The sequence below is a fragment of the Protopterus annectens genome, chromosome 10.part0, assembly GCF_019279795.1.
Source record: "Protopterus annectens isolate FY-2018-M chromosome 10.part0, PAN1.0, whole genome shotgun sequence".
Classification (NCBI taxonomy): domain Eukaryota; kingdom Metazoa; phylum Chordata; order Ceratodontiformes; family Protopteridae; genus Protopterus; species Protopterus annectens.
Window position 1 is genome coordinate 905,691,517 of NC_056744.1, and position 26,435 is coordinate 905,717,951.

The window sequence follows — 26,435 nt, forward strand, 5'->3', positions numbered from 1 at the left end:
TGACATGCATGAGAGAACATCACACATCAATACACAACATATCTACACACCAGTACATGGCTGCAAGATGGAGTGTGGAGTGTGGTGTGTAACCTATGTTGGGAACACATTACAATTGTATGAGACAGTGGGATATATATGTTGGTGAAGGGTATTAGGCACATATTGGTATGCAGGTCTGATTGGGTGACAAACAAGACAGCATACAGGGCTGGTATATGACACATGTGGTGGTTAAACACTGTGGACAGGTAGTTACATTTGGAATGTGGAGGCCATTGAGCCCCCATATGGGAACAAAGGGAACATGGTGCCACCCATGGACAGTCACGACAGCATCTACATGGACATAAAGGTGCCTGAGCTGTGCGCTGGGAAGGAGGGACATGCATGTCGAACCTTGTGTATGTGTACTGCATGCCTGCAGGTGATGTAGCACATACCCCATGTCATTGTGGAGCTCCCTATGCACAATACCCGCAACCTAACTGGGTGACAGACACATGTCTGTGTGTGCTCCGTGGGGGGGACACCATCCCCTGAGGTGGTTCCACATGAAGGTAGTGATGGAACAGTAGATAATGAGGTTCCATGGTGGGTCACGGATGTGATGTGGACTGGTAACATGTGCACATTAGGTTGGAGTGGTGTTCCTGCTGGCAAATAACCCCTACACATACTGGTGTGTAACTGTCATGGAACATACATGGGCTGTAATAGTCCACACAATCCCAGAACATGTTCAACAGCATGCATAGATATCCCCAATATCACAGAATGGCAGATGTGTAGCAATCACATAGCAGGCCTACCACATGCATATGTGGAAACATAGTGGCAATGACAATGGCATGCAGGTGAAATACCCTGTAACAGCCCAGCAGCTCTAGTGTCTCCACAGGGAGCACGTCTATAAACACATAGCAGAAAGTGTTGTACAATACAATGTATGACCCAATGGTACACATACCAGACACATACCACTAGCGGAGTGTGAACATTATGTTGGAGCTGATACGGTGGCGGGAAACTATGTGTATTGTATTATGGTAAACTTGACATATGAGTTGCTCAGACATATTTCCATCTTTATGTACAGTGCCGCTGAGGAGGAGATTATAATCACCAGCATCATCCACAACTATCAGCTGTTGTTCTCATGGACAAACCAGGACTAGCAGGAGAGAACAGCCATGTGGACTGATGTGGTCTGGAGGGTGAATGAGGTGGGGATGCACAGCCGTACTTATGAGCAGGTCCACCACCATTGTAGTGACTGCTCCGGCAAGTACGTCGCCATGCCACTGCAGTGTGGGGTGACCACCTTGCAACAGGGGGGTCTATAACATTCATCCCCCCCTCACCAGAGTGGAGGGGCTGGTCATGAGCCTGGTAGCACCTGCCCACCCACAAGAGCTACAGACTTATACAGTCATGGAGGTGGGTGCTACACACACAGCAGACATGGAGCATGCAGGTAAGGTTCCAGGGCATATCAGTAGACTACTGTAGTGTATGCATCTGTACAGGTTGACCATGCATATGTGAGATGTGGGGTATGTTGCTGTGTAGTACCGATAAGCAGTAATGCATAATATGTAGTACTGTGGACTTCAGCTGTTGTTGTACTGTAATACTGCAGCCACCCTGTAGCAATGCCACAGCTGTGGCCACTGACATCAACTCTATCCAATCTCAATGTAGGTACCTCTGGGATACCAGCAAGGCAGCGGCCAGATGCCGGTGAGTATGGTTTAAGGTTATGCTTGGCAATTCACTGTGCATGTCATAGCTAAGGTGTAGGCCATGTACACATCTAACACACCTACCCATAATGCATGCTGTACATGTGCACTGACATAGCACACACCTCACTAATGGGATTACCAGCCTCAAACACATGCAATGCACAGTCCATCTCAGACAACTGTGGCTACACTCCAGTGCACATTGCCCAGGCACAGCTGACATCTGCCCAACATACACAGCTATGTCATACACAGAGCAGTTGAACATGCCACATATAAAGACATCCCACTCCCTCTGCTAACACATGCTCCAGGGTCCTAAACCTCATCAACACATTACACAAAACATACTGGAGGGATAGGGCCCTGTGAATCCCCACTCTGGAGCGGACTACCCATACATGTCATACTATGCTACTCATTGGCCCTCTTTACAGAAACACTTGGCAATTGGATGGGAAATGGGGAATTCACCCTGGGTAGTATGTCTGTGCCACAGCCTGACAGGGGCACAGGGGAATAACGTTAGTGGGTGGTGCATGGCTGGGAACCCCTGTGGCTAGGTTTATGTAGGCCCCAGGACCAATAGACCAGTACTCACCTATGAAACTATGTGTGCCACAGACAACATCAGCCAGGGTTCAGTCATAGTCAATAATGGTCTCTACACTCACCATAGGTACAGTACATTGTGTCTGCGGTCGGTCTAATGGTAGACTATCACTCATACATGCACCACTGATGATGACATATGTGAATACACATCAAACATTCACTAAACACGTGTCCACATGTGATCCAGAAACACACAGAGGCTGTGAGCAGCAGCGGAAACATGACTGACACACAGATACATGGGTGTAGTGAGTTCCAGGGGGAGGGCCATCACCTAAAAACAGAAGCCATGCATCACAGCCATGTATAATATTGGTAATGGGGATTGACTACAGCTGCACTGCATGCTGTTGAGTGCCACATGTCCTACATGCTGACATGTGTGTAATTACAGGTATGTGTGTGATACTGTACTGCACCATCGCCTGCTATTGTGTGTGTTATGGGGGTGCAAGAGCTATCTGTAAGTGCTGTCTGGTGGAGTGTATGGGTTGCCATGTATGTCGACTGCATGTGTGTGGCCATGTCTGCACACATGTGTGTGTGTGTGTGTGTGTGTGTGTGTGTGTGTGTGTGTGTGTGTGTGTGTGTGTATGTACAGTGTCTTACAGTCTGCTCCCTGTTTTCCCCTCACAGGTGGCGAGGTGGGGCTGGGTCCCCCCACAGGGAATCTGATGTCACTGATACACACAGTGACCATGAGGATAGGTGTGTTGAGGCACAGGAAGGGTCATCAGGGGTTGCCACTGGGCCACCAATTGACAACCCACACAATCTGATGTCACTGATACATACAGTAACCATGAGGATAGGTGGGTTGAGGCACAGGAAGGGTCATCAGGGGTTGCCACTGGGCCACCAATTGACAACCCACACATATCCAACCCATCCACGCACACAGTCACACTGCCTCTACATACCTCATCACCATTGGCCTTGGCTGAGGGACAGCCTATGGTTGGCATTGGCTAGGACAGTGTTGTATCTATGGCATGTGTGTCAGGACACAGCAGCCATAGCCAGATGTCTGGCAGGATATCAAATAGGCAGATGTTTAGGGGTGCTCGTCAGAGCACTGTTGGTCATCATGCCCCTGGTAGACGTGCCACATCTATTTCAACCACACTCATGTTCCAGACTGTCATGGAGGCACAGGCACGAATGGAATGGTACACCAGGCAGGGTCTAAGGGCACAGAGGCTCATCATACCTCTGTAACTGACAGCATCCGTGACCTAGCAGGTGACATCTGTAATTACACTGATGTCATGGATAGATGGTGGGGTGAGACATTGGATCTCATCCACAATGTCATGTCCATGCGGCAGGACAGGGCAGGAGGGTTGCAATGGCCATGTGGACATATGGCAGCAACACAAGCAGCTGGAGGTCACCATAGAAGTCAGACCAGTCACAGCCACTCCTGTAGTGGCAGTACTAGCCCCAGCACTGTGGGGGGCTGCCCACAGACCATCATAGCAGACCACATGCATGTGGCCCTGGCCGGTTCCATGAGGGACCTGGATCCAGTGGACGTCTGTCAAACTCAGGGTCAGTATTTGGTCTGGCTTTGTACCTGATACTGCCTGCAGCACCCCTGCCAGGCACAGGTCCCTTGTCCATGGCCAGAGATGGTGAACTGCAAACCCTGCCAGGTACAGTCTGCAGCTGTCTCACAATTCCCTGTATAGGGCAGCCACATGGAGGAACTGTGTGCATGCAGACACACACACATAAACAATGAACCTAGGGCAACCACATACCTATGTGCACAACATCAACAGTGGCCCATAACAGTACTATGCCCCCTCACACACACACACACACACACACACACACACACACACACACACACACACACACACACATGTTGTCAATTGTATGGCTCAGCCTAGGCCTCTGGGAAACCAACAACACACCTTGTGCATATGATGATACCTGTGCCACTCCCTGACATCCGTAACATCGATGCAGGGACAAGCTAACATGATACTGATGCACATGGTTACTGTATAACATTGTAGCAATGGAATGATGTGTAGCATGTTGTCAGCAGTAAAGTGAAATGCTAATATCTTGGAAGGTGTAGCTGTGCAGCCATGATGCATCATAGCTGTAATTAACAATGTTGTATTGTTGTCACCAGTATCTATTCTGATTGTGTTGTGTTTGTCCATGTGCCACATGGCTGATGGGTGTAGTGGTGTCAGCAGGCCTTCTACAGTGGACACCAGTAAGTGTAGTGGGTGGTATACATGCCATGGCTGGGTACTAACACACAGTGCCTTTGGTTTGGATGCAGTACAGGTAGAAGACTGTACACATGGAGGTATGTCCCCATGCAGGTAACACATCTGTTGCACATGTAATCCCACCAAGACAGGTTAGGCACAACCACACAGTGCTATATATGCAGTCTGCAATGTGGATGACATTGAACATGCTAACAGCCGGGCGTATGTCCCTCTCCCCACTCTACTGCGATCCTCACCTAAGTAACATGTGTGTGCCAATGCCAGTGGCATAGCCCTACCCTTAGGAGGGTGTGAGGTGCTCAACTACTGTGAGTGGTGTAGACAACAACTAACAACCTGATTACATACACTGAACAGTATTACAGACAGCTATGTGGGGGGATAGACGCAACAGTAACTGCAATAATGGCAGATGTGTCCATAACACCCACACCCAGTGAGTTATAGCAACCCCAGTAGTTCTGCACACCTCAACAGTGTGGAGGAGGGTATTGGCACATCTATGACCTGTGAGAGACTGTATGTCCATGGGATGACACCTGTGGAATGTTGGCATATGCCAAGCAGTCCTGGTGGAAACATATTCTGTGAACAGAGGTAGATTCCTTAACAATTACACTCATTCCTACATGTGAGATGGTGTACAAAAGCATGCTATGATCTGCATAGGCATTTTGCACCTCCTAACCCTCATCTACACCTGTCATGATTGGGTAAAGGAAGTATACCAGGTTCAAGTTGTATTCTCTACCTTTGACATGTCCAGCATTGGCGGGGTCCCGTGTGTTGAGATTACCAGTGACATTGGCCATGGGTGCATTGTTGATATGTTTCATGTCCCTGCAGACCAGGGTCATCAGGCTACTGGGTGGTAGTTCTCAGCTGACATGGTGGATTTGTGGTTGTCCCTGCCAACATTGGTGAATCCATTGTCAGGTGTAGGGCTATTGGATTGTATGAGGGATCCCAGCTACTTACTGCACCTGCCCAGAGTGTTCCTCCAAGCGTGACATGTCACTTGACTGTACTGCATAATATGTTAGTAATGCCAGCCTTACATCCTACAGGTGGGATGGAGTACTGTTAACATGTACTGCCCTTGTCATGTAGGGTCCTGCTTATGGGATCTGCTAAGGTTGGTATTGTATTGCAGGCCAGACATGTTTGGCTGGGGGGGAATACCTATCCGTGCCAGATGTATGTTGTTTGGGTCTCTCAAACCCATCAATGGTGCATGTGGACATATATGTTGTGGTTACATTCCCAGTTCATTCTACATATGTATGTCCATATATACCATTATGGATATATATGTGTTCACCTTTGACAGGGAGACAATCATTCCTTCGAACGGCCCTTTCTGCAGACCAAAAGGAATAACCTGTCATTTCTTATTGCACCACAGTTAAAAACACTGCAGTTCTAAAGGCACCTTCGATAACTCTCGAACTACAAGTTGGAATACATATCGTGATGCCGGGGGGTCATGCCTCCCTGCACCCCTCTTCTGGGGGGCTGGGCCCCCCACAACCCCCCTACTGTGATGTACTAACTCCTAGCATGCACTACAGTGGGGATAGGCAATTATTCCCCATCCCCACTATAGTGGCATCCGCAACCAAATTGCCTAATCTGCAATGAGCGAATGCATAGTGACATTCGCTCATTGCACATTCGATGCATGTATTACAAGATAGTGCAATGTCGAGAACATACTTTTGGCCTTCCAGCTTTTGGACACATGGATTTCTCCCTTTGAAAGGTGAGCCATATATATGCTGACATATATGCATTCCTAGTGCTGTATATATGTGGACATGTGGATATATACATATATATATATATATATATATATATATATATATATATATATATATATATATATATATATATATATATATATATATATATATATATATATATATATATATATATATATATATATTTCTATACCTATATCTACATTTATAGATATGTTATATCCATTTAAAGATGAATATATATACACACACAAATGCATCTACATGGCGGAATACATTCCCTGTAGTGTTGTATACCTGGGCTGGATGATCTGCCTTGGCTTCGTGGTACATCAATTTGTGTATGGTGTGCAGGGTCCTGGTTTCAAGCCTTGCAGGAGCTGTTTATTTTGCTGCTGGGCAGAACACACAAACCTGCTTACAACTGCTTTAAGGTGCCTTAATCACTCTTTATCCAACAGACTGTGTTCTGCCCAGCAACAAAGTAAACAACACTTGCATGGCTCAAACCAAGGACCTTGCACATCCTAGACAAAATGATGTACCACTAAGCCATGACAGTTACACAGGCAGTCAATGTTTCAGAAACGTATCAGCCAATCCTGTCATGCAACAGTACAGAGAATGTATACCAACATCTAGATGTCTGCACATGTAACTATATTGCTACCTTAACAGATACAACATATCCATATATGTATAGATATACATATATATAAATATATATGTTATGTTGTTTTACTAACTCTACATACATATATATCACTATCTATGCACATATACTTATATATCTGTTAACAGATAAATATATCTATATAGGTATATATGGCCATACATCTGTAGATAGCAATTGCAGATTAAGGTCTGTAACTATCGCACACATAACCTACAAATATATACACAAACAAACTAATTAATACACACACACACACACACACACACACACACACACACACACACACACACACACACACACACACACACACACACACACTACACCATACATACATTACTAACTATCCACTTACCTTAACCTGCACCCTAATCCTAAGGTCCATAACTCTTGCATCACAGTGGAGGAAATTGCGAAGCCACAGAACGGCCCACGAAAATCTTGCCCTAGGTAAGATTTCGATGTTCCAGGGCTTCACTATTTTCACCATTCGATATTTTGGGTTTGATGTTTTCACATTCGGCATTGTACCTCTTCGGAATTTTGATATAGACCCTACACACTATATGTCTTGTATGAATAGCCATCCCCCCACAGCCAAACACATGTGCCCTGCAATACACTACCAAGTACAGTTTGCCTCCCATAGGACATGTAATATGTGGAAGCCATCAATGTCCCCAGGATAGACACATATATATATATGCAGATATATATATATATATATATATATATATATATATATATATATATATATATATATATATATATATATATATCTATATATATATAAAATACATGTGACTACACATACACACACACATATATGTACAGTATGATACATATGTAGGAGGTGCACACATTATGGAACAGCCACTATGCCTACAGTTAACACCTGAACAACTAGACACTGTATGGGCGAAACATACTAATGTCAATCATTGCCTGCAACATATACCCATAGAAAGGTCATAGGAAAGACACCACACACAGGTTTGCAGACATGGGAATCATTTAATTGTGTACTATAACAGTTCTATATGCCATATCATATAGCTGTTCAAATACTGACAACCATATGCAACTGTGAAACAGTTACAAGGTTCACAACTGTTGCTGTCCAGGCCAAGCCCTTCAGAATGTACAATAGTGCAGACACACTGGGCCACAATGTACCACACAATCAACAGTATGTACTGCAAGTGTGTAGTTCAGCAGCCTCTATCTACACTCTGTACAAACTCCGTAGGAGGTAAAGACATTTTGTGATCAAATGGGTTGTACCCGGTACATAACAAGACATAACGCACAGAACAGTCTGTATGGCAGGAGGCAGTAGGCTTGCAGTACCCCAAGTCATGTAAGTAATGTTAATATAGGTGGAGTATACGGTACTGTACATCCACATACCTTGTGGCAGCTCACCCCTGATACCCCCATATTTTGTAACAGCCTAAGTCATTTATGGTACTCCCCAAGTAGACTCAATAATACAAACCCATATACTACTGTTACATACACTGGCCTCTGCAGTGCATAAGGGCACACACGTGTTGTGTAGATGACGCCCACAAATATATGGCCCCAGCCCCACTATATGTGTGGGGGATGCAACAGCAGTGGACTAATGGCAGCAATGGCAGTGTGATATACTCACAGCCCACTACAGAACAACCCCCAAAACCATGACATATGTGCAACGTTTAGTATGTAGATGGGGACAGAGGCTGGAACACATGCACATATGTGGAACACTGTTGCCATACACTAAGCAAGGTGCTGGTGTTACAGGATAGTCTGTGACATACCCTTAGTCAGGGAATTGAGGTTAGATATAGACATGGATGTAGCCATGTACTAATAGCATGCAACACACACTGTCAGTGTAATATCTGACACAGGACCTGTGTGGTGGACGGACAACACATGATAGGCATACTCTGTCCAGCAAGAGGTTAGGCCCACAGTAGTGAGCTATGCAGACAGACTGCATTCCAAGGTACACTAGTATGTACACACACACACACCCTTTAACACCAGTACTATACAAAGCATTACACAACTCTATCCACAGTCTGTCTGTAGTTCCTGATCCTCCTACAAATATGTGACCACTCTGAGTGTGCAGGTTCTCCTGTAAGAGGTATTGCTACCTGCTGCCTGTATCACTGATGCCCACACACAGGACGGATGTCCATCATACAGGAAATGTAAAGGGACCACACCCACATGCTGTAGGGATTTATAGTGGGTGGTTGCCATGACAGTGGTAATTCAATGTAGTACACATGTAATTATATATATGGCTATCTGGATAAGTATATGTGCATATATTTCCACCGTATGTCCTGGACATGGAGTGTAGCTGTACACCAGCCACTACAGTCCCAAAGTCATAGTGCAATGGGATGACAGGTATATATAGCAGGTATATTACTAGACTGTTGCTACTGTCATTGGGATTGTCTTCACAGACATGGTGTGTGCGGATGCTGACATCTGCTTATAACATGTGCGCCATTGGTTACTGACAGACATCCTAAGGAAATCATTGTAAGGTACTGCTGCTAGCATGTAATGCCCCTGTGGAGTGCAGCAGAGATATTGGCCACTATATGTGGAGCTTCGGACACACCCTGTACAGTCCAGAGGTATACACATGATCCCTTAGTGCAGCACATGTGTACCAGGCCTGACAATATGGATGTAGATAGCCATGTAGATGGGTATAACACATAATGACTGGTATACATTTGGCAACAAAGGTGTTGGATTCACACACCCCTGTCTGGCCTGACACATAATGACTGCTGGTACAGGGGTGCCATGGACACATACCTCCCACTAGATATTGGCATACATCTGTACAGAATCCCACTGCTCTATCTGACACACATGATGTTTAAGGGAGGCCCAGCAACAGTACATCTGGTAAGTATCTGCACATAACATCCCACTAGTTAAGTACACCAAGCTGCTAGGCATGTAACAATGCACTGTGCAGGCTACAGGCAGACTGCCTCAACACTGGCCTACATCTTGTATGGGGTAATGCACATGTGCCTGCATATATAGCAGGCTCGACAGCCATGTCACAGCACAGGGTTAGATACACCTGTGTGACAGTGCATAACCACAACCAATGTGAACACAGCCACAACCACATATGGTAAGCTAGCATAATATTACAGTATGTGGACTATCTGTTCTACACCATCCTGATATGTGCTACTCCCAGAATGACCCTACATATACTGGGCTGCTACACAGTTTGCTATGATGGCTGTCTGTGGTATGAGACATGTGTGTGTATGGCCCTACCAACATATACGGCAAAACGGTACCATACAGTGGGGCAGCATGTAACATCTGAAAGAAGTGGAGCTAGAACAATGACATCTACCACAGTCTGTACACAGGCTGAAGTACATATTAACAATACGCACACTGTTGACATTCACCATCACTACACAGACCTCATTACTGTAAAATCATCCACAGAATGTCCAGCTTATGTCATGAAATATAACCACTACTGTACATGACATGTGTAGCAATCTGATATATCACTGGCTTGTTTTCAGATATGATGACAGTATTTATGGGGTACAGCACATATACACCACTTCATGCATGCCATATGTACAAAGGTTGACAGAGGTGTGGCTGACAGCACATACACAGGGCCAGTATACACATGTTGCTGTGATAACCTCATATATTTTCCATTGTAACAGGGTTTGTTGCAACATTTGTCCTATGAGGGATATGAAGTCAGTAACTGTCACAGCCTTCACCATCTACAGACTGCAATCCTCACATTACCTTCTGCATTCCACAGATTGATGCACTGTGGCTAACACATGAAACCAAAGGCACAACACTGCCTAGCCTGCAGATGACCCTGCAGATGGGGATTCCTCATATACATGGAACTGACATGGGAGGTAATGAGACATGTACGACAGGCATATCCAGACAAACACGGTTAAACCAACATTGCTCCAAATGCAGTATAGCAGCACTTACAGTCTGTAGTCAGGTCAGGCACATCCCCCTCCTGTTGATTGCCCTCTTTCCACAATGTATGTTGTTAGAGGTAAATCCCCAATCCATATGGGATGCTGTTTGCCAAACATCAAATCTAGGTCCTGCTCACAGTGACTGCAAAGGCCCAACACCACCATGATGTTCTTAGGTATTGGAGTGTACTTCCATACAATTGGCTATGGGAATGTTACACAGCTGTTCCACATGCAATCAGCTAGGGGAGGGCTGCAATTCATGCAGAGGCTATCAGCTGATCATGAGCATCATGTAAAATACACATACTGCTGCCTAAGCAAGGCAGGTGTGGGTCTCCACATCCACCAGAGAGGGAGTCGGGGAGGCAGACAGAGGCAGATACATGTCAGGGAGGGGTGGGGGGGTGGGGTAAAACTGAAGCATGTTTGTGTCACACACCTACCAGCACAGGGTATCAAACCCCCAACAACTATGTAGTGCTATCACAGTTCGATGCAGTTACTGGATGTACCACATAGGTTACCTGATGTGGAGCATTCAGAACATATATGTGAGGGTGAGTGACATCTGCAAGAGGGATACAGTAGATATACGGTAGGTAGTGTACACATGCCTGTCTGCATGAACAGGTGCCAGCGTCAACACAGGCACACTCACACAGGGACACACACACAGTGACACACTTGGCAGGGCCAGGAGTGCAACTCATCAGTAGTGGGATTGCCATAACACATCAATGTGCAGGTATCACATGCACCACACGGGTCATACAGAGGCCATATGGGCAAAGAGTATGAGGAGATGTCAGACATCAGACAGCATGCTTCAGTATGCCCTTTGAGGTTGTAGTGAGTGTGGATGTGGACATACGCACCATACAACACACACACGAACACACAGGGTGCCAGTTCTGACATGCATAGGTGTATGTCTACATGGGTGTGTGATTGTGAACTGTGCCAAAAGGCTGTACAAGGGTAGGCAATGGGTATACCATGGCATCAGGCCACACGACAATGGTCTGCATTGTGGCTCAGGCCTGTAGTTACTGCATTTGCCCACACAGGTGGGTATTGCATCCCCCATCCAGTCAGCTGGGTGACTATTGTATCTGGCCAATGCTGTACACCACATGCCATGTATGTGTTCCTTAGTCCATGACATGGATGGTATCTGGGATGTGCACACCTCCCACATGCATGTGCAGTGACATGTGGAACTTTACCTGGGGTGTCTGGCCCATGTTGTGAACACAGATTATCATCAGATGTGCCAGTCTTGCCCACTTGTGGCAGGAACTGGTAATGTGCAGCAGGTTTACCCTTCAACTACATTGATAGCATGCCAACAGCATTCCCTGATGTCAGTATCATCTGTCCATACAGGGCATGTTGTTAGGCATGGTATGTCTATTGTGAGTCACATGTGAAGGCACCACAGCTGGTGCAGATGTCCATTGGGGAACATGGTGGAGGTGCACTGTCTGCATGTACATGCATATTTGACAGATGGGCAGGGTGACATGCCTTCTGTAGCCCACTGCTATCACTGCATAGTTGCTATCAGTGGCTAATATGCAGTGTACTAACCACATATTTGCTGTTGCCTAGGCATGTGTGTGCATATGACACATGGGTTGAGTGTGTGCTCTGGGTAATAGTGGGGTTGCTAATTTGGATTGGCTGGCCTTGATGTCGTATGTATGGGTATGGCTTTGCACCCCAGCCTCCCAGCTAATTTACTTCTGTTATCCCTGTATGGTTGACATTGTGATATATAGTAGTGCCACCATAAAAGTAATGAGCAAAACCCCCCAACACATGGGCCACAGGTGTCACACACTCACCTCTACACAGGATACGAGTTACACACACACACCTGTCATGTCTGGGAGCTGAATTCCTACCTAACTAGTTTATTACACTACAGCACTACTCAGTTATTAGTATGCATATTTCACAGTGACTGACATCAGCAGGATTACCAAAGTAGGGCATTTTACCTGTACTGCGAGTGACTTGCCTAAAATGCATTGCTCCCTACACAAGCAGTGAGACACACACAAAACATCCACAACTGTCATGTGTGGGTATAGACCCCCTAACCAAGGCTTATACTACAGCATGGAGCAGTTATAGGTCGCACCACAGGGATTACAGGAAACTTTCTCCCCAACATTGTATTTCACAATGAATGAAATCAGCAGGACTGGCAAAGTAGGGCATTTGAGTTCTACTGCAAGTGGCCTATGATGCATTGCTCCATACACAGACATTGAAACACACGCAGATCATCCAGAACTGCCATGGGTGGTGATGGAACCCTACCACAGTTCTAAATCACAGTATAGCAGTACACAGTTATGGGACGCGCTACGGACATTACTGGGCTATGACTTTCCCAGAGGTGTATTTCTAGGTGAGTGAGATCAGCAGCCTTGCCAATGTTGGGTATATGAATTCTAAGGAGTGTGTGTGACCTAAAAAGCATTGTTCATCACTCAGTCATAAACAGACAGCAACACAAAGATTCACACACAAACACACACACAATTGCCAAGTCTGGGGTTAGAACACCTACCTAATCACTTTATCACACTACACAGTTACAGTACGCACTATGGAGATTATTGGGTTATGACTTCCCCAGAGGTGTATTTCTAGGTCAGTGACATCAGCAGCCTTGCCAAAGTTGAGTATATGTATTGTATGGGGTGTGAGTCGCCTAAATAGCATTGCTGTCTACTCAGTCAGACACGTACACACACCATGTCTGGGGTTAGAACACCTACCTAACTACTTTATTACACTACAGCAGTATGCTGTTACAGGACATGCTACAGAGATTTGCCCAGAGGTGTATTTCTAGGTGAGTGACATCATCAGCCTTGCCAAAGTTGTGTATATGAACTGTACGGGTGTGAGTGGCCTAAAAAGCATTGCTGTCTACTCAGGCAGGCACACATTCATACACAAGCACACAATTTCCATGTCTGGGGTTAGAACACCTACCTAACTACTTTATCACACTACAGCAGTGCGCAGGTACAGGACACACTAAAGAGATTACTGGGCTATGATATCCCCCAGAGGTGTATTTCTAGGTGAGTGACATCAGCAGCCTTGCCAAAGTTGAGTATATGTATTGTATATGGCCTAAAAGACATTGCTCTCTACTCAGTCAGACACACACAAACACACACACACACACACACACACACACACACACACACACACACACACTTGCCAGGTCTGGGGTTAGAACAACTACAAGACGCACTACCGAGATTTCTGGCCTATGATTTCTCCAGAGGTGTATTTCTAGGTGAGTGACATCAGCAGCCTTGCCAAAGTTGTGTATATGAACTGTATGGAGTGTGAGTAGCCTAAAAACATTTCTCTCTTCACAGTCAGAGACCAAGAGACACGCATACAAACACACACTCACACAGTTTCCAAGTCTGGGGTTAGGACTACTACCTAACTAGTTTATCAGTACAGCAGTATGCAGTTATGGGACGCGCCATGGGAATTACTGAGCTACAGCTCTCCCACAGGTGTATTTCACATTGGATGACCTCAGCAGGCTTGTCATGATACTGTTATGGGGAGGGCAGTGTGTACATGGGCTGTAACCCATTCATGTAGGGGTTATCATGCCGCATGCGGGCACACATGGGGTCATATGCCACAGGTACGTGTATACAGCTGCTAGGTGACTACTTCCTTGTACAGTCATGTTGCACAGCTGGCACGTGCAACACGCCGTCATGCTGACAGATACTGGTGGCTAGTATCTGCAGTGAGTGACACCTGCACCTCACATGTTTGGGGACCTTTGGCTGTGTGCTGGGTGGGACAGGCCCAGATGGCTCCTTGTCACGGTCACCCTCTGTAACACATCTATGTCCGTCTACCTGTGGCTTATTATAGTGTTTTGTCCTTACATATATGTCTGTTTTCCTATCCACTGTGTGTGCAAGGCAGGAGTGGTGCATATTGATATGTGTCTGCACTAAGAACTGCAACTGCCAGATATGTCTGGTCCACTGGTGTTTGCTGACATGGCCTTCATGTGTTTAAGTGTGTGAATATGCCCAGTATGGCCATCTATATTGCATGTGTGGATGAAGTCCAGGTAGTTTGTACTGTGGTGCTGATCTTTGTGTTGTACACCGACAGGTAGCATGCTGTATCTGTGGGGTATCCTTCGGTCATTTGGCACTGACTGTTGCTACATTTCTGCATAGCGGGGGGGGCACCTGACTGTTTATACATTTCTATACAGGGGTGGGGAGGCACACCTGTCTGTTACTATAAGTGTACATTGGGTGGTGGGGCACACCTTACACTTTTACACATTTGCTAGGAATGTACTGGTATGTCGGGTACACCATTTCAGTCTGTAGTCTTACCTATCGTGCTGGCTAGAGGCATACCAGTGTACTACGTATCTTAGCTTTCACTACCTACATATTAGTTTCTGACTTCCTAGCCTTCACAACTTACATCTAACTGGCTGGCCTGCTGTAGTCTGTCTGTGTAGACCTAGGGCAGGGGTTACCCATGGGGCTCATTCACAGGCCATAGTACAGCATTTGTTTGTGTTTGCCTACACCTATCCTGCTGGCTGTGATTGTTGTTGGGTATGTGCCCCCCAACAATGTGTGAGTCACTTACCTTGTGGGTGTCCCAGTATTGAGGGTGGTGCTGCAGAGCTGCCTATGTTGGATGCACATAGCACACTCCCTATACATGGGTGAGCACAGGTAGTGCCATGTTTGGCATCCCTTTTACTGTATGTGTGAGTCAGAGAGAGGTGTCATTCCCTGGGTCCCTACTGTGTCAGTGCATGTGCTATGCGTTGCCTCTTTGCCAAGACCAGGGCATACTGGGCACACCTCTTTCTGCCTACTGGGGCAGGCTCAGGTTGTTCCTCCTCTGAGTCACTCTGCACCTGTGCAGGCCTTGGGACTGGTGGGGGGCTGTGTGGCCCTGCCCCATGCTGTTCCTGCTGCAGCTGTTTCCGCAGGATCATATTGTGTAGCATGGCACATGCAAGGACAATTTGGGTACATGTAGTTGGTGAGTACTGCAAGGCTCCACCGGACATGTCCAGGCACTGGAACCATGACTTGAGCATCCCAAACACATGCTCTATTATAGTTCGTGTTTGTGCGTGTGCCTCATTATGGAGTTCTTGTTCAGGTGTGTGTGCATTTCTGATGGGTGTCATCAGCCATGGCTCCACTGCGTATCCAGCATCCCCCACTAGGTGACCATGTGGGATGTCCCCATTGGCAAATGTCTGGTACAGCTGCGTCAGATGCCAGATGTGGGAATCGTGGTAGCTTCCAGGGCAGCCAGCACACACATTCATTATTATGCCCTGGGCATCGCACATGACCTGGCAGTTGATGGAGTGAAAGCCCCTGTGGTTGATATAAACCCTACCCCACTCACCTGGTGCTGCTTTAATGCATATGTGCATGCAGTCTATTGCACCCACTACCTCAGGGTATTCTGCTATTTGGTGGAAGAGATGCATATTGCTGGCCAACGCCTCATGGGTGATGGGGAAATATACGTGCTCACAGACATGTGCTGACATGGCATCCAGGAACTGGTGGAGTACCCTGGATGCTGATGCCTGTGAAATCCCCATCATATCCCCAGTTGGCCTTTGGAAGGTACCTGTAGCTAGTATTCTTAGGCCTAAACATACCTTGGTATCCACTGGGATGGGTTCCCCTATGTTAGTTCTGTGTGTCAGGCATGGCTAGCACAGCTCAACAATTTGCTGTAAGAAGTCCCTGTCCACCCTATAGCGCTCCACTATCTCCAGCTCATGTAGCCCTTGGTAGGTTACCCTGGGTCTGTACACTCTTCTCCATCTCCTCACTGTGGGTTGCTCAGCAGCATTCACATTCTCACCACCCTCCGCCTCTTGCACATGCTGGTTTATGATAGCAAAAGCAGCCCCTAACATTTTTTCTCTTGCTTTAGTTTTGTAAAATTTCCCTGTCGGTATACACCAGTGGTACAGAGTTTTTGGAAAAAACAAGGGGGAAAGGTGTTTGCATAGTTTATATTGGTGTGCTGGGCTGGGCTGGTCTGCTGCCTGTGTAATTGGCTGTTTCTGATACATTTCACCTCTCAGCTAAGCTAGTTCTCCTTGATTACCTTCCTACTGCTGTTTTCCCTTCCCATTGCCTCCCTGTTTAGGCCAGTGTGCGCACCGCGCAAACGGAGTGCTCAAATGTGCACAGAGTTGCTTTTTCCTGGTTTAACTTCCATTTTCTTCCTAGAAAACCCAGTGCACGGTGCACACACCCACTTACACTTTGTAAATAGTGCTAGGTAGGTTTAGACACACCCCTAGCTTAGTTGTGCTAAGCTAGGAGCAATCCCGAGCCACAGGTCTCCAATCCACTTACAGTATACCTGACACACACACCCATGATGTCACCTCTATCCTAGTCTTGCACCCAGCTATTTATACTCTTACACTTTTGGGAACTGCCTCACACCCTGGGAAAATTTGTGATTCACTAACCTTTTCCTCATTTGCATAGGATTGCCTGCTAATGCATAGTTACATGTCCCACAGTGAGCCCCCCCCCACTTAGCAAGCATTACTCACTGGCCAGGATGTCTTCTGCATGCCATTGACTTGCATGGCAGAATGCTGATTTTAGTTAGAATGCTTATTTTAAGTTTATTTTATTATTTTCCCCCAGATCCCATTTGCGAGTCACTGCCCTATGCTTAAACAGGCGAGATCGGCGAATAAAAATTAAAGGTTGTTTATTTGTTTTTTCTAACAGTTTGCAATGCCAATGGCCTTCTACTTGGCCATTGGCATGCCTCCTCAATGATATGCAGCCTTTATTTGAAGATATCATAGCTCCGTTTTGTAGATTGCAGAAATGTACTCGGATACTAACCGAGTACATTTCTGCACACTGCACTCATCCTGCATGGACAGCTGCCAGCTTCCTGGATCGCATATTACCCTCATTTGCATGGTTTCCACCTGCAAATGAGGGTAATTTGCATACAGGAGCTCAGTCCATGCAGGATTAGTCTAAGAGCTCATGTGCACATCCCGGGAGCTCGTTCCTGGATCGCACGTCGGCCATATTGCCGAAAATAGCTCTTAGACTAATCCTGCACGCTATAATGGGCTTCATAAATCCGGGGGTCTCTCTTAAGTATTTTTGTTGATTTGTTGCCTCTTCTGGTACTCTTCTAACAGTGATACTAGTTATAGTTATAGTTTTCTCTATTTGATACTTCCACAATGGCATTTGATTTCTCCCCATCCTTTTATTTACTGCCCTGTGTTTTTGTTATAAGACTTTACCTGTTATTAATTTTAATTGCACAGTAATGTATCCTATTTACTTTTGTTATATTGCATGAATTTCTATAAACAGCCATGATTACTGTGTTCATTTGTTTTATCAAACTTCTAACATTTTGGATGGTATTGACTTTCTGTAGTCAGTATCTTTTGTTGATCTTAATATGCCTATCCATTTCCATTAAATCAAACAACTCTTTGCTTAGATAATTTTTTATTGTAAACTGAGGGCATATTCTTTGTTCTCCATTTCCTGCAGGCATTATATAGAAAGTTCCAGAACATATTCCTGTGCTATATTCTCTTTAATTTCATCTTGTGCCATCTGTTGCTCTTTCATATGGGAACTCACTGGCCTGTCACTCCACGACATTGCTTCAGAGTTGCTATAGTTTTCTGTTCCTTCCCTTGCTGTGCATCTTCAACTGAACTTTTGTACTGGTTTCCTACTGAAGGCTTCAAAGTATCTTCATATGGTACCTGAGCAGATGTTTCCCGCTCCACTGGTTTCTCTTTCATTTGGGGATCCATTAATCTATCCTGCTGTAGTGTTATCAGAGTTGGATTTTCTACACTATATCCTTCACTTCTCAGATAATCCATAATCTCAGTTTCTGTTTCTTTAACTTCTCTATTACTAATCATTTTTTCTACCTTTCCTTTTTGTTTTCTTATTTTTTGTATTGTAAAATTTTCCATATCTGGATGCCTTTGCCTGTATTTCTCTTCAAATATCTTTGATGCTGCTCTTCTTGTATTGATTAGTTTTGCTTTCTCTTTTGGATAAATATTTCACCATTATTAAATCTCTTTTTTCTTTCCCATATCCATATTTCTCCTTCAGATATCTCCTGCTCCTCCTGTTTCTCCTTAATTGGGTGACTCATTGTTCCATTATACTGTGATATAACCTGTGTTGGACTTTCTACACTAAATCCTTCACTTCTCAGATATTCCATAACTTCATCTTCTATTCTTTTAACTTCTGTTTTACTAACCTTCTGTTCTGCATTCCCCCATTGTGATCTTATGTTTTGTATTGTGAAATTTTCCATATCTGGGTGCCTTTTGCCTGTATTTCTCTTCAAATATATTTGGGGTTGCTGTTTTGTATTGATTAATTTGGCTTTATACTTTGCATAAATATTGCACCCTATCAAATCTCTCTTTCATTCCCATGTCCATATTTTTTATACATTTCAAAAATCTCTAGATTTTGTTCTTTATATTTTTGCACTTCCTCAGTTGCTTCTTTTTCCAAACAGCCCAAGATTTCTTGGTCTATATAATGTTTTTCATGATTTTGTTGTATTAATGAATACAAATTTGCATTTTAAGCTTTTGACAGTTTTTCTTGTGTAAGCATTTTTCTTTCCTCAGATTTCTCTCTTAATCATTTTGTATATCTTCTGTCTGGAAATTCTGGACTTCTTGCATAATAGTGACTGTGACAATGTGAAGTATTGCCAGAAATGCCAGGAGAAGTAGGACAGTGGATGTACAACATAGACCAGCATAGCTAGCTGGAATTTTGTAAAGAATTATATGTCATTTGTATATCAAATTGATTTGTACAGATGCTTTTGTTGAAAAATGTATTTGTAAAGCTGCTTGTGTTAAAAAAATGTACCAACAGTGGGTCCTTCCTATATTGTAACTAATTAAATATATATGTTTTAACAGAGAAGAAGAGGTTAAGCTCAGCCCCAGCTAACTTTTAGAAAAATATCCTGAAATTAAATTACCTAGTTTAGGCCATAAAGATTGTATCTTACAGTTCTGATTGCATCCATAGATTAAATGTCTGTGCCAAAGAATTGTTTATTAGCTTCTGTAGGTAGAGCGGAAGTGTTTTATGGTTTTGTAGCTTCCAGATGCTATAACATATCTCAGCAAAGCTCTATCCGTGTGTATGGTAACATATATATGATAAATTCTGGTTCATTTTCTAGCAATGGGGGTAGCATGGGAACCAGAAGTTAGATGACAAGAAGTATATGATGATATTCTGTAATCTAGGACAAAAATGATGTTTTAATACCAAATGAGGGATAAATCTCAGAGCAGTCTGTTTCTGGAACCTGACAAAGGAGGAAGACCACTTACCTAATTCATCCTGCCGTGCTATAGTAAGTGACCAGGAAATAGTAATTATTTAGATCAGTTAGGAAAATATAGTGAGAATAGTTAAGCACTGTTTTTCTGTATCTGTGTAAATCTATTCATTTGTGTTATTTTAATATTTCCTGTGATTGAAACTCTGGTGTTTACTATAAATAGATATTTCATATTATCATGATTTTATTATTTATTATTAGATATATTTAAACTTTTCATTGTGGCTGGTCTTTTACAGAATATTTTAATCGTTGAGAGTACTTATATCTATTTGGTGACTCTGCACCCACTTCTGAAAGCTTTACTGCATTGGTCAAACACTATCATTTGTATTAATATTAATTTCACTCAGTATAATTGGGTACCCTTGTAAGAGCCTTAGAGCAGCTGGCTTTGGAGTGCCTGGTGGCAGTAACTACCTTATAGCCTGGGCAGAAGGGGCATAGCTAGTAAATCTGTGCCAGCCTTTCCCAGGTGTGTGTGTGTGTGTGTGTGTGTGTGTGTGTGTGTGTGTGTGTGTGTGTGTGTGTGTGTGTGTGTGTGTGTGTCTGAACAAATAAAATCTCCAAGATTGTGTGTCAGCAGCTTGGAGCAGGGATACGAAGCACTGGTCTCACAGAGAGAATGGTAGAGGACTTGGCTTGCACACTCATCTGAGGACTCAACTCTATAGCTGTGCCAGTGGGGATTCTTACTAGGGACCTGGAGAGAGAGAGAGAGAGAGAAAGCCAGACCCCGGACTGAGTGCGTTCCCTGTGTGCTCTTAAGGGAAACTGTTCTTGATGCAGAGAAATGCATCTGGAAATACTGTATCTATTTTTGTTCCAAGTGAATGGCCCTTTCCAGTGTCAGTGGTGAGGATTCAGGCTCCTTGATTACTTGCCCAGAGAGGGGACATCACAGTAACAATACATATTTTTTTCTTATCCTCACTTGTCTACTCTATCATTTTTATGGCTCTTTTTTGGCCTGTCAGCTTTGTGTTTTTTTTTTTTTTTTTTGTGGACTACTACTTCCTTCTAGGATGGATGGGGGGTCCTTCCCATAAGCCTGGCCTAGCCCATTGTAGGAATGTGTCCATGTCTTGAGGATTCCACACTATCATTTTTTTCCAGTCCTGGCACCAATGCACCTACCAAGATTGGCCAGTTTTTTATCCTGGGCTTGTGCATCCAGCTGTCTTTTTTATTTTTTAACTTACTTCTGTCCGTGATATAAGCTATATAAAATACAGTCTATATATCAGTGTTGTCTTGGTGAATTTTTTGAAAACAGAGTCCTCCTCATGAAGGTATTCACCAAGACTTGAGGATGAATTCAATTCCAGCAATACTACTCTCCTTTGCTTGCTGATTTTATTATCTCTCCATTCAGACCTTGTTCCTGTTTGCATTGATTCATGTTGTTAGAAGTTTATTCCCACTTAGATTATTGTTGTGTTTGCTACCTTTTCTGTGACTTAAATGTGACATTTCTTAGTGAAGTCAAAGAATATGCATGCCCCCAACCAATGCAATGGACTTTATTACCAAAATAAAGACTCAGCACTAGTTAAAGTTTGTCTTTTCAGCTTTTCCCAGTTAAGGGTCGCCACAGCGGAACTCCGGTCCGCTAATGATTGGCAGTCGATTTTTATGGTGCCGAGTTGCCAGCCTGACACCCAACCTTCAGCGAAGGCACACCCATTCAGCACTAGTCAAAGAATTATAGTTAATTTCATTGTTTCTTATCAAGTCATGATGTTTAGAGATGGCATAATAGTTTTCTGCAACATTTAGAAGACAGCTAGAACATATCCTCTCCCAAAATATCAGGACAGTTACTGTTTTTCCCCTTTTTTCCATTAGGATACAGTTGCCCATGTCAAAACTATTCTTTGAAAAGAGGGCAGATGGTAAGTCTATTTTACTTCCTTGCAAATAGACTTGTGATTTGATAATTGTTTTGTTCTTCTCTTCCCTTCTTTTCTAGCTTGTGCGTTACCATGACACTGGGCATGAGGTAATAACTGTACCATATACATTCACTTGTGCCTTGTTCCATATGTAGAAAATGGTCAAATTTGAAATCTAAACTTAGCTCAACAAGCTGAGGTAATAACTGAACTATTACTCCTGCATAAAGCTCTCTAAAAAACAATATTATTCCCAGAAAGACAATTTACAGTAAGTTATCACGAGCCCTTCATAGAGAAAACACATGGTAGAAACTGACATCATTTTGAAAAGTTATTTAGCATTGGCAATAGGATTAATAATAAAAAAACAGCTCACATCAGAAATACGCACAGTCCAACTCAAATAAATTACTCAGTCTGACTAAAGGTATAAAAACAAACTAGAATAATCCAGTCTTCAGATTTTGCTGATCTCCCATATCCTTATTTGGATTTGTTCACCAGTGGGATTATAGGCCATTTTGGGTCAATTCCTGGCTCTTTTCAACCCCTGCTATCTTGCAATCTAAACAGCCTATTCTCTAACTGAAAAGCTCAGCACTTACTCCTAAAGCATTTTTATACAGGTAAAGCACTCTTAAACAAAAGAAAGTACTTCAGTACCCATTTCCCTATAGATCCTTTCTGACTCAGTTACACAGCAATCCTCCCAACAAATACAAATATATGAGAGATGCAACTATATAGCCAAACTGGAGGCTGAGCTCTCTCAATTCAGTATTGGCAAGACCAGGCAGGAGAAGAAGGTAACCACACACACCACAAACCCAGTCTCACATAGAACTATCACAACTGCAAACCAAACACATAAACACACAAAAACATACAGGCACTGATTAAAATCTACCAAAACAACAGAGGCCTCACAACATGCCAGACACACTTGTAATAGGTGACTCCATAGTCCACCAGACTGAACAAGGAAAGGTACACAAGCACTCAGATCACTCCACAGCAAGAAATGATCAGTTTTAACAATGGGATAACATGGATATTGGCCAAGGCTCTTGCCACCCCATAGTGCTTTTAGGCAAGGCTCAAACACAAGTGGAAAGAGAACATTGATGTCTGTGCAGTGACTGAAACCTGGTTCAAGGCTTTACCTCATATCATGATCCATATTCATCAAAGATACACCTCCAGGTTAGGAGACCATCCAGGTGCCCTCTTAAACTCAGGAAACCCACACAGCCTTCCTGAAGACACTGGAGAGTATGAATGTCTCTTCGAATACCATCATATTGGGAGACTTCAACTACCCAAATATAGACTGGGAACATTACTCAAGCCCAAACACCCTAGTCCAAAGGTTCCTAGAATTCATAAACTCAAATGCGATGGAACAACTAGTCACCATTCCCACAAGAGGAGACAATATACTAGACCTGATCATCACAAACATGGGGACAAAATGCTCATTGGTAAGATCAGACCATAAATTAATCTCACTGGAAATCCACATCCCTGCACAAAACACCACAGTGAAGAACTTCTCAAAAGCCAACTTCACACTTCTTAAGACTGAAGTGGTATCCTTCAAGGTCCCTGGGCCAATGGAAACCACAACCCACACTGCTGAATCCTTTGCAAATGCCTTCTGGCACCTTCAAGAATGCATGGATCATGCAATCCCAAATAAAACCAAGACCCATTCCAGTCTGGTGGACCCCAGCCATAAACAAACTTTACAACAGAAGGAGGAAGCTACTACATGACAGAGCAAGGCATCTCTGATCAGTACTAGCAAAAACTACGATCACTCATAAAATCATCCAAGGCCAACTTTGAGAGAAAATCGCAAAAGACACAAAAGACAATCACAAGGCCTTCTTTAGCTATGTTAGAAACCTGGGTGGAAACTCCCAGATATGCTCAGAGTTAGGCTGAACCCACTGACATTGCCAACATTCTGGCAGACAGGTTCAGTGCAATAACTATCCCAGCAGAGTGTAGCCTCCTAACATCTCAGATGCCCAGGTGAGAGCCCTCTCTAAAGCTAAAAACACAGCATCAATGGGACCGGACGGTGTCCCGGCTGTGTGCTACATGAACTCCAAGAGGAACTAAACCCAAACATAAGGCTGCTGTTTAATCTTAGCCTTACTACAGGATCGAGCCAGGTCTGCAAAGCTATGGAGAGGATCATTATGGAACTCATAAACAAAGACATTGGGGACCTACAGACATTGGATCCTACCCAATTTGGCTTTGTCAAGGGCAGATCCTGCCTTTTGAACGATGAAGGTAAGGCAGTTCACACAGCCTACCTTGACCTTGCAAAAGCCTTTGACACAATACCACACTCGGGCATCATAGACAAACTCACCAGCTTAAATGTAAACCCATATGTCACGAGATAACCCACAGGGTCAGAGTTGCTGGAGCTATGTCAGACTTCAGTCCTGGGACCCCTCTTGTTGGTACAGGCAAACATAGGAGGATTGATGACTGCGACACAAACATCCTTCAGAGAGGACTCATAGAAACGGATAATTGGTGCCAGAGCCATGGCCAAAATGAAAACAAGGTACCCACAAATTACCACATAGGTGGTAATCCATTAAGGAAGAGGTAATCAGGGACCTAGGGACCCAGGTTGACAGTAACCTCTCATTTGACACTCACATTGCCAAAGTGGTTAGGAAGACCTTCTATATTGCCCACCTTATCATGAAGGGTTTCACATCTAGATCAAGAGAGGTCATTGTGCCCCTGTACTCATCTCTTATTAGACCAATGATTGAGTACAATGCCCCATTTGGGATGTATCTTACCTGACACCTGCAGCAGTTGGAAAGACCCCAAAAGTTCCTCACCAAGAGGATAAAGGGTCTTAAACATATGTCATATGCTGCCCGACTGAAAAAACTCCAGCTCTATTCAGTTGCCTACTCAGAGGTGACCTGTCAAGGCCATGTCCAATCCGAATTAATGGACATGCTCCCCCTCAAAAAATCCAAATCCATCAGAGCCACGAGAGCAAGAGACTTAAACCTCAACACAGAAATAAATAGGACATGTTGGAGGGACAGATTCATAACCCAGAGGCTCCCTACACTCTGGAACAGAATCCCAATCCATGTTAGGCAGAGCCCCTCACTAACTCTATTCAAGAGAAGTCTTGAGGAGTGGATGGGTGATCGTAGGTTTACCCCGGGGTCATCTCTGTGTCACTACTAGACAGAGGCACAGTAAACTAAACCCTAAATGGGCGTAGTATTCTCATCCAAAGGGGTGGTGAAAGCCACACACACTCTGGCTAGGCTTATAAATGCCCTAGGGCAGATAGCCTAGTACGAACCTATGAACCTATGAACCTAACAATAAAATAAACAAAAACAGAAATTAGGATTCTGATGCAAACTGTAAGCTGTACTTATAGAAACAGTGTAATAATTGCCATAACACTAGATTATCATAATATATAAAAGAGACTATTTTTTATCAAAACAAGCAAAAATATCAAAAAGCACATGCATTTTACACACACACACACACACACACACACACACACACACACACACACTGCAGACATACTTCTCAACCTCTTAGTGCAGGAATTCTGGACAAAACCTGATAAAATGGGGGTACAAAGGCCAAAAATAGGGACATATTTTAAATATTGCTCTTACATCCACGGTGGTGCAGCGGTGGCGTTGTTGCCTCACAGCAAGAGGTTCTCCCATTCGATTCTCGGCTGGAGTGCGGGAGTGCCTTCTGTGTGGAGTCTGCATGTCCTCCCCGCTGTTGGGTGGGTGTTCGAAAGACATGCGTAAATGGGCGTGCCTTCGTTGAAGGTTGAACGTCGAGCTGGCACCTAGACATTCGTGAAAATCTACTGCCAATCATTAGCAGACCGGAGTTCCACTGTGGCGACACCTAACTGGGAAAAGCCGAAAGACAACAACAACAAACTTA